Genomic DNA, 10,361 nt, shown 5'->3' with positions numbered 1-10,361 from the left:
ATCGGAGAAGTTTGTGCTTATTAAGGATTATATTGATGGGTTGCCTTTTTCCATTGAACATGATGATTTTGATAGATATAATATGCATGTGCTTTCTGCTCCTACTTGCAATTATTATGAGAGAGGAACTATGTCTCCACCTCTCTATGTTTCCAACACTATGGAATTGCAAGAAACTGCTTATACTTTGCATTGGCCTTTACTTGGTGTGCATGAATTGTTCTTTTATGACATGCCGATGCATAGGAAGAGAGTTAGACTTCATTGTTGCATGATATTTGTTACTTTGTGCTCACTACTAAATTACAAATCATTGTTAATTAAAATTGGCTTTGATATACCTTGGGATCCGGGTGGATTCATTACTTGAGCACTATATGCCTAGCTTAATGGCTTTAAAGAAAGTGCTGCCAGGGAGATAACCCGGAAGTTTTAGAGAGTCATTTATTTCTGTTGAGTGCTTTTATATAGTTTAAAAACAAAAAAAATAAAGAGGGGAACCTAAAAACTTTTCAAAAAGGAAAGTGAAAGTGAGAGAGACAAGCATTGTTGAAGTGGGAGAGCTCCTTGAACTTTTTTCATGCTCACGGAAACTTTGTCAATCTTAATTACAAAAACTTTTCATCAAAAATAATTATCCCCTTGTAAAATTCCATTGTATTATAAAAATAATGTGCCAAGGTTTACCTTTAGGATGTTTACAATGCTTGTTGGTTTGTACGGTGCAGGACAGAAACTTTGGCTGTAGTGTGTGATTTGACATTTTTAACTGGAACGTCAATTGGTTCTGATTCCTTTTGCATTGTCTTTCTGTACAACTTGTTTATGTTTCCTAATTTTTGTAGAATTTATTGGGTATCAGAAGTATGGTGGATGTTCAGATTTCTACAGACTGTTCTGTTTTTGACAGATTCTGTTTTTGATGCATAGTTTGCTTGTTTTGATGAATCTATCAATTTATATTAGTGGATTAAGCCATGAAAAAGTTATGCTACTGTAGACACAATGAAAACAAAATATGAATTGGTTTGCAACAGTACTTAGAGTGGTGATTTGCTTTATTATACTAACAGATCTTACCGAGTTTTCTGTTGAAGTTTTGTGTGGATGTAGTGTCTAATCGAGGATGTCTCGATATGAGGAAAAGGAAGAGAGGAAAGAGCTCAAGCTTGGGGATGCCGAGGCACCCCAAGTAAATATTCAAGGAGACTCAAGTGTCTAAGCTTGGGGATGCCCCGGAAGGCATCCCCTCTTTCTTCAACAAGTATCAGTATGTTTTCGAATTCGTTTCGTTCATGCATTATGTGCAAGTCTTGGAGCGTCTTTTGCATTTAGTTTTCATTTTTCTTTTATGCACCATGCTGGTATGAGATAGTCCTTGGTTGATTTATAGAATGCTCATTGCACTTTACTTAAATCTTTTGAGTATGGCTTTATAGAATGCTTCATGTGCTTCACTTATATCATTTGAAGTTTGGATTGCCTGTTTCTCTTCACATAGAAAACCGCCATTTGTAGAATGCTCTTTTGCTTCACTTATATTTGTTAGAGCATGGGCATATCTTTTGTAGAAAGAATTAAACTCTCTTGCTTCACTTATATCTATTTAGAGATATGACAGGAATTGGTCATTCACATGGTTAGTCATAAAATCCTACATAAACTTGTAGATCGCTGAATATGATATGTTTGATTCCTTGCAATAGTTTTGCGATATATAGGCGGTGATATTAGAGTCATGCTAGTGGGTGGTTGTGGATTGTAGAGACACTTGTGTTGAGGTTTGTGACTCCCGTAGCATGCACGTATGGTGAACTGCTTTGTGATGAAGTTGGAGCACAATTTTATTTATTGATTGTCTTCCTTATGAGTGGCGGTCGGGGACGAGCGATGGTCTTTTCCTACCAATCTATCCCCCTAGGAGCATGCGCGTAGTACTTTGTTTTCAATGGCTTGTAGATTTTTGAAATAAGTATGTGAGTTCTTTATGACTAATGTTGAGTCCATGGATTATATGCACTCTCACCCTTCCACCATTGCTAGCCTCTCTTGTGCCGCACAACTTTCGCCGGTACCATACACCCACCATATACCTTCCTCAAAACAGCCACCATACCTACCTATCATGGCATTTCCATAGCCATTCCGAGATATATTGCCATGCAACTTCCATCATCATAATATACATGACTTGAGCATTCATTGTCATATTGCTTTGCATGATCGTAAGATAGCTAGCATGATGTTTTCATGGCTTGTCCATTTTTTGATGACATTGCTACGCTAGATCATTGCACATCCCGGTACACCGCCGGAGGCATTCATATAGAGTCATATATTTGTTCTAGATATTGAGTTGTAAGTAAATAAAAGTGTGATGATCATCATTATTATAGCATTGCCCTAGTGAGGAAAGGATGATGGAGACTATGATTCCCCCACAAGTCGAGATGAGACTCCGGACTTTATGAAAAATAAAAGAGGCCAAAGAAGCCCAAATAAAAAAAAGAGGCCAAAGAAGCCCACCAAAAAGAAAACAAATAATAAATAAAAAAAGGAGAAAAACGAAAAAAAATGAGAGAAAAAGAGAGAAGGGGCAATTTTACTATCCTTTTACCACACTTGTGCTTCAGAGTAGCACCATGTTCTTCATAGAGAGAGCCTCCTATGCTTTCACTTTCATATACTAGTGGGAATTTTCATTATAGAACTTGGCTTGTATATTCCGATGATGGGCTTCCTCAAATGCCCGAGGTCTTCATGAGCAAGCAAGTTGGATGCACACCCACTTAGTTTTAGTTTGAGCTTTCATACACTTAAAACTCTAGTGCATCCGTTGCATGGCAATCCCTACTCACTCACATTGATATCTATTGATGGGCATCTCCATAGCCCGTTGATACGCCTGGTCGATGTGAGACTTTCTCCTTTTTTGTCTTCTCCACATAACCCCCACCATCATATTCTATTCCACCTATAGTGTTATGTCCATGGCTCACGCTCATGTATTGCGTGTAAGTTGAAAAAGTTTGAGATTATTAAAGTATGAAACAATTGCTTGGCTTGTCATCGGGGTTGTGCATGATTAAATACTTTGTGTGATGAAGATAGAGCAACAACCAGACTATATGATTTTGTAGGGATAACTCTCTTTGGCCATGTTGTTTTGAAAAGACATGATTGCTTTATTGGTACGGTTGAAGTATTATTGTTTTTATGTCAAATGATAGAATATTGCTTTGAATAACTCGTGTCTTAATATTCATGCCATGATTAGACATATGATCAAGATTATGCTAGGTAGCATTCCACATCAAAAATTATCTTTTCTATCATTTACCTACTCGAGGACGAGCAGGAATTAAGCTTGGGGATGCTGATACGTCTCCGTCGTATCTATAATTTTTGATTGTTCCATGCCAATATTCTTCAACTTTCATATACTTTTGGCAACTTTTTATACTATTTTTGGGACTAACATATTGATCCAGTGCCCAGTGCCAGTTCCTGTCTATTGCATGTTTTATGTTTCGCAGAAAACTAATATCAAACAGAGTCCAAACGGGATAAAAACGGACGGAGATTCTTTTTGGAATATTTATCATTTTTCGGAGGAAGAATCAACGCGAAACGGTGTCCGAGGTGGCCACAAGATAGGGGGGTGCGCCCCAGGGAGGCAGGCGCACCCTGGTCTCTCGTGGGCCACCCGTAAGGCGGTTGAAGCTCTTCTTTTGGCACAAGAAAGCTAATTTTATGAGAAAGATCTGGGCGAAAGATTCACCCCAATCAGAGTAACGAATCTCCAGATATAAAGGAAACGGTGAAGGGGTAGAATCAGGGAACGCAGAGAACGCAGAAACAGAGAGATAGATCCAATCTCGGAGGGGCTCTCGCCCCTCCCAAGCCATGGGAGCCAAGGACCAGAAGGGAAACCCTTCTCCCATCTAGGGAGGAGGTCAAGGAAGAAGAAGAAGAAGGGGCCTCTCTCCCCCTTGCTTCCGGTGGCGCTGGAGCATTGCCGGGGGCCATCATCATCACCGCGATCTTCACCAACACCGTCGTCATCTTCACCAACAACTCCACCAAATCTTCCTCCCTCTATGCAGCGGTGTAACCTCTCTCTTACCCGCTTTAATCTCTACTTAAACATGGTGCTCAACACTATATATTATTCCCCAATGATGTATGGCTATCTTATGATATTTGAGTAGATCCGTTTTTTCCTGTGGGTTAATTGATGATCGTGATTGGTTTGAGTTGCATGTTTTATTATTGGTGGTGTCCTATTGTGCCCTCCATGTCACGCAAACGTGAGGGATTCCTGCTGTAGGGTTTGCAATATGTTTATGATTTGCTTATGGTGGGTTGCGTGAGTGACTGAAACACAAACCCGAGTAAGTAGGTTGTTTGCGTATGGGATAAAAGGGGACTCGATACTTTAATGCTATGGTTGGGTTTTACCTTAATGAATCTTTAGTAGTTGCGGACGCTTGCTAGAGTTCCAATCATATGTGCATATGATCCAAGTAGAGAAAGTATGTTAGCTTATGCCTCTCCCTCAAATAGAATTGCAACAATGATTACCGGTCTAGTTATCGATTGCCTTGGACAAATAACTTTCTCGTAACAAAAAGCTCTCTACTAATATTTACTTTATTACATCTTTATCTAAACAGCCCCTAGTTTATATTTACATGCTCTTTATTGTCCTGCAAACCTAGCCTTTCACACCTACAAAGTATTTCTAGTTTCATACTTGTTCTAGGTAAAGTGAACGTCAAGTGTGCGTAGAGTTGTATCGGTGGCCGATAGAACTTGAGGGAATATTTATTCTGCCTTTAGCTCCTCGTTGGGTTCGACACTCTTACTTATCGAAAACTGTTGCAATCCCGTATACTTGCGGGTTATCAAGAGTATGCACCATATATGAGAGAAGAAGAATCCTGACTGTTGTTGTGGGGGTCGTTTCTCCTTCTTCTCCTTGTGCTAGACCTTTGTTATGCACTAGGGGAAGGAGGATTAATGACCAACACTGACAGTCGAAAAATCAGTGAGCGAGTGTGTCCACCATATATGAGAGAGGACGAAGAATCCCGACTGTTGTCGTGGGGGTCGTTTCTCCTTCTTCTCCTTGTGCTAGACCTTTGTTATGCACTAGGGGAAGGAGGAGTAATGACCATCACCGATGTTCACAAATGTCAAAGAGGAATCAGTGAGGGAGAGTCTCCACCATATATGAGAGGACGAAGAATCCCGACTGTTGTCGTGGGGGTCTCCTTCATTCCCGTGTGCTAGAATGATACGTCTCCGTCGTATCTATAATTTTTTTCATGCCAATATTATTCAACTTTCATATACTTTTGGCAATTTTTTATACTATTTTTGGGACTAACATATTGATACAGTGCCCAGTGCCAGTTCCTCTTTGTTGCATGTTTTATGTTTCACAGAAACCCAATATCAAACGGAATCCAAACGGGATAAAAACGGACGGAGAATTATTTTGGAATATTTGGGATTTTACGGAGGAAGAATCAACGCGAAACGGTGCCTGTGGTGGCCGTGAGATAGGGGGCGCGCCCTCCCCCCTGGGCGCGCCTAGCACCCTCGTGGTCCACCCGTAAGGCGGTTGACGCTCTTCTTTTGCCGCAAGAAAGCTAATTTTATGAGAAAAATCTGGGCGAAAGATTCACCCCAATCGGAGTTACGGATCTCCGGATATAAAAGAAACGGTGAAGGGGCAGAATCAGGGAGCGCAGAAACAGAGAGAGACAGAGAGATAGATCCAATCTCGGAGGGGCTCTCGCCCCTCCCACGCCATGGAAGCCAAGGACTAGAGGGGAAACCCTTCTCCCATCTAGGGAGAAGGTCAAGGAAGAAGAAGAAGAAGGGGGGCCCTCTCCCCGTTGCTTCCGGTGGCGCCGAAACGCTGCTGGGGGCCATCATGATCACCACGATCTTCACCAACAACTTCACCGCCTTCATCACCAACTCCCCCCCCCTCTATGCAGTGGTCTAACCCCTCTCTTACCCGCTGTAATCTCTACTTAAACATGGTGCTCAACGATATATATTATTTCCCAATGATGTATGGTTATCTTATGATGTTTGAGTAGATCCATTTTGTCCTATGGGTTAATTGATGATCGTGATTGGTTTGAGTTGCATGTTTTATTATTGGTGCTGTCATATGGTGCTCTCCGTGTCGCACAAGCGTGAGGGATACCCGTTGTAGGGTTTGTAATATGTTTATGATTTGCTTATATTGGGTGGCGTGAGTGAACAGAAGCACAGACCCGAGTAAGTAGGTTGTTTGCGTATGGGATAAAGGGGGCTTGATACTTTAATGCTATGGTTGGGTTTTACCTTAATGAATCTTTAGTAGTTGCAGATGCTTGCTAGATTTCCAATCATAAGTGCATATGATCCAAGAAGAGAAAGTATGTTATCTTATGCCTCTCTCTCAAATAGAATTGCAATAGTGATTACCGGTCTAGTTATCGATTGCCTTGGACAAATAACTTTCTCGTAACAAAAAACTCTCTACTAATATTTACTTTATTGCTTCTTTATCTAAACAGCCCCTAGTTTATACTTACGTGTTCTTTATTATCTTGCAAACCTATCCAACTACACCTACAAAGTCCTTCTAGTTTCATACTTGTTCTAGGTAGAGCGAACACTAAGCGTACGTAGAGTCGTATCAGTGGCAGATAGGACTTGAGAGAATATTTGGTCTACCTTTAGCTCCTCGTTGGGTTCGACACTCTTACTTATCGCAAGAGGCTACAATTATCCCGTATGCTTGTGGGTTATCAAGACCTTTTCCTGGCGCCGTTGCCGGGGAGTCATAGCGTGGGGTGAATATTCTCGTGTGTGCTTGTTTGCTTTATCACTAAGTAATCTTTATTTGTTGTTCTAAGTTGTTCTTTATCTTTAGTTATGGATATGGAACACGAAATACCAATAAAAATAGGTGTACTTGCTACTCATGGAGATGGGGAACCTCCTAAAACCCTCGATGATCATCATGTGAAAAAAATTTTGTACTACTTTGATAATCCTGAGAAAACCCCATTCAACTTTATAATGGGAGTAACGTTGGATCAACGTGAATACTTTAGGGATTATAACTTGACACAAAAAGGGAAACTATTATGGTATCAAATTCAAATGTTGAAGTGGTATGCTAGGCAACTATGCTTGATACATGATTATACTTGCTGCTCTAGGATGAAGGCTCCACACCTTCCCTTTTCATGCAAATTTAATGATAATGAAACCTTAGCTTCTTATGCTAATGGTATCTATGATTACTATGATGTGGAACAAATAGAAGAATTTGTTGCTTTTATGGGTGCTTATGAGATTGATTCTATGTTTAAAGCGTTTGGCGATTTTGATGATTCAGTTTATAGACCAGAAAATTTTGCTATACTTAGATATTGCTATGAAAATTATGAATATAATTACAATATTAATGCATTTATTGAGAAAGTCTCCGCTGTCCAAGAAGAGACTAATATTTTGCAGGAATCTATGGAAGAAAAAATTGATGAAACTGTGAGCTCATTGGATGAAAAAGATGATGAGGAGAGCGAACAACAAAAGGAGGAAGAGCGGATTGATCACCCGTGCCCACCTTCTAATGAGAGTAATTCTTCAACTCATACATTGTTTAATTCCCCTTCGTGCTTACCGAAGGATGATTGCTATGATGATTTCTATGATCCCGTTGATTCTCTTGAAATATCCCTTTTTGCTGATACTTGCTATGCTTGTGGCCAAGATGCCAATATGAATTATGCTTATGGAGATGAACTTTCTATAGTTCCTTATGTTAAACATGAAATTGTTGCTATTGCACCCACGCATGATAGTCCTATTATCTTTTTGAATTCTCCTGACTACACTATATCGAAGAAGTTTGTGCTTAGTAAGTATTATATTGATGGGTTGCCTTTTACCATTGCACATGATGATTTTGATGAATGTAATATGCATGTGCTTGCTGCTCCTACTTGCAATTATTATGAGAGAGGAACTATATCTCCGCCTCTTTATGTTTCCAATATGATAGAATTGCAAGAAACTGTTTATACTATGCATTGGCCTTTACTATGTGTGCATGAATTGTTCTTTTATGACATACCGATGCATAGGAAGAGGGTTAGACTTCGCCATTACATCATATATGTTACTTTGTGCTCACTACTAAATTACAAATCATTGTTAATTAAAATTGGCTTTGATATACCTTGGGATCCGGGTGGATTCATTACTTGAGCACTAAATGCCTAGCTTAATGGCTTTAAAGAAAGCGCTGCCAGGGAGACAACCCGGAAGTTTTAGAGAGTCATTTATTTCTGTTGAGTGATTTTTTATAGTTTAAAAACAAAAAAAAATAAAGAGGGGAACCTAAAAACTTTTCAAAAAGGAAAGTGAAAGTGAGAAAGACGAGCATTGTTGAAGTGGGAGCTATCCTTGAACTTGTTCATGCTCACGGAAACTCTGTGAATCTTGATTACAGAAACTTTTCATCAAAAATAATTATCGCATTGTACAATTCCATTGTATTATAAAAATAATATGCCAAGGTTTGCCTTTAGGATGTTTACAATGCTTGTTGATTTGTACGGTGCAGGACAGAAACTTTTGCTGTAGTGCACGATTTTACATTTTTATCCGGAAAGTCAAACGGTTCTGATTCCTTTTGCACTGTCTTTCTGTACAGATTGGATGTTCAGATTCCTACAGACTGTTCTGTTTTTGACAGATTCTATTTTTGATGCATAGTTTGCTTGTTTTGATGAATCTATTAATTTATATCAGTGGATTAATCCATGAAAAAGTTATATTACAGTAGACACAATGCAAAAACAAAATTTGAATTGGTTTGCAACAGTACTTAGAGTAGTGATTTTCTTTATTATACTAACGGATCTTACCGAGTTTTCTGTCGAAGTTTTGTGTGGATGAAGTGTTTGATCGAGGAGGTCTCGATATGAGGAAAAGGAAGAGAGGCAAGAGCTCAAGCTTGGGGATTCCGAAGGCACACCAAGTAAATTTTCAAGGAGACTCAAGAGTCTAAGCTTGGGGATGCCCCGGAAGGCATCCCCTCTTTCTTCAACAAGTATCGGTACGTTTTCGGATTCGTTTCGTTCATGCGATATGTGCAAGTCTTGGAGCGTCTTTTGCATTTAGTTTTCATTTTTCTTTTATGCACCATGCTGGTATGATATAGTCCTTGGTTGATTTATAGAATGCTCACTCCACTTCACTTAAATCTTTTGAGTATGGCTTTATAGAATGCTTCATGTGCTTCACTTATATCATTTGAAGTCTGGATTGCCTGTTTCTCTTCACATAGAAAACCGCCATTCATAGAATGCTCTTTTGCTTCACTTATATTTGTTAGAGCGTGGGCATATCTTTTGTAGAAATAATTATACTCTCTTGCTTCACTTATATCTATTTAGAGATATGACAGGAATTGGTCATTCACATGGTTAGTCATAAAATCCTACATAAACTTGTAGATCGCTGAATATGATATGTTTGATTCCTTGCAATAGTTTTGCGATATAAAGATGGTGATATTAGAGTCATGCTAGTGGGTGGTTGTGGAATGTAGAGACACTCGTGTTGAGGTTTGCAAGTCCCGTAGCATGCACGTATGGTAACCGTTGTGTGACAAATTTGAAGCATGGGGTGTTTCTTTGATTGTCTTCCTTATGAGTGGCGGTCGGGGACGAGTGATGGTCTTTTCCTACCAATCTATCCCCCTAGGGGCATGCGTAGTAGTACTTTGCTTCGAGGGCTAATAAACTTTTGCAATAAGTATATGAGTTCTTTATGACTAATGTGAGTCCATGGATTATACGCACTTTTACCTTTCCATCATTGCTAGCCTCTTCGGTACCGTGCATTGCCCTTTCTCACCTCGAGAGTTGGTGCAAACTTCGCCGGTGCATCCAAACCCCGTGATATGATACGCTCTATCACACATAAGCCTCCATATATCTTCCTCAAAACAGCCACCATACCTACCTATCATGGCATTTCCATAGCCATTCCGAGATATATTGCCATGCAACTTCCATCATCATCATATACATGACTTGAGCATTCATTGTCATATTGCCTTGCATGATCATAAGATAGCTAGCATGATGTTTTCATGGCTTGTCCGTTTTTGATGTCATTGCTATGCTAGATCATTGCACATCCCGGTACACTGCCGGAGGCATTCATATAGAGTCATATCTTTGTTCTAGATATCGAGTTGTAATGTTGGGTTGTAAGTAAAAAAAAAGTGTGATGATCATCATTATAGAGCATTGCCCCAAGAAAAAAAAAGG

The sequence above is a fragment of the Triticum dicoccoides genome, chromosome 7B (assembly GCF_002162155.2).
Source record: "Triticum dicoccoides isolate Atlit2015 ecotype Zavitan chromosome 7B, WEW_v2.0, whole genome shotgun sequence".
Lineage (NCBI taxonomy): Eukaryota > Viridiplantae > Streptophyta > Magnoliopsida > Poales > Poaceae > Triticum > Triticum dicoccoides.
The sequence above is the reverse complement of the archived record's forward strand: the minus strand, read 5'-3'. Positions refer to the sequence as shown.